Source organism: Charadrius vociferus, unplaced genomic scaffold (assembly GCF_000708025.1).
Source record: "Charadrius vociferus isolate BGI_N301 unplaced genomic scaffold, ASM70802v2 scaffold72, whole genome shotgun sequence".
NCBI lineage: Eukaryota > Metazoa > Chordata > Aves > Charadriiformes > Charadriidae > Charadrius > Charadrius vociferus.
This window is the reverse complement of record NW_009647830.1, coordinates 2,897,169-2,897,590: the sequence shown is the minus strand read 5'-3', so window position 1 is coordinate 2,897,590 and position 422 is coordinate 2,897,169.

The following is a 422-nucleotide window of genomic DNA, read 5'->3' as shown; positions in this document are numbered from 1 at the left end:
CAACCAAGGAGCCCCAGAGCAGCAGCGTGCTCGGGCCATTCAGGGGAGTTCTGCATGCCCGGAGTATCTGAAATGTGCTACATCACATACACAAACCCCAGGCCTTCCCCGTTAAAAGGTATGACATTCACTGCGAAGGTTTGGCAGGCTGAAGAGAGGGAGATGCTGCAGCCACTGTGTAATTTAACCTGGAAAGCAAGCAGGCCACACTCACCAGTTTGTGAAATAACCAGTAACGTTAGAGATGCCCCTTCAAATTATAGTGTTAGAGGGGGTTATTTGGCAGCTAATATAAGACGGTGGCACATCCCCTGGACAGGCGGGAGCGCTGCTGCGGCTAAACAGCTGCTGCCGAGGCCGGATGGGGTCCCAACGCCCCCCGCTGCGGGTGTCTCAACAAAGGACCGCCTGAGAAACAAGCG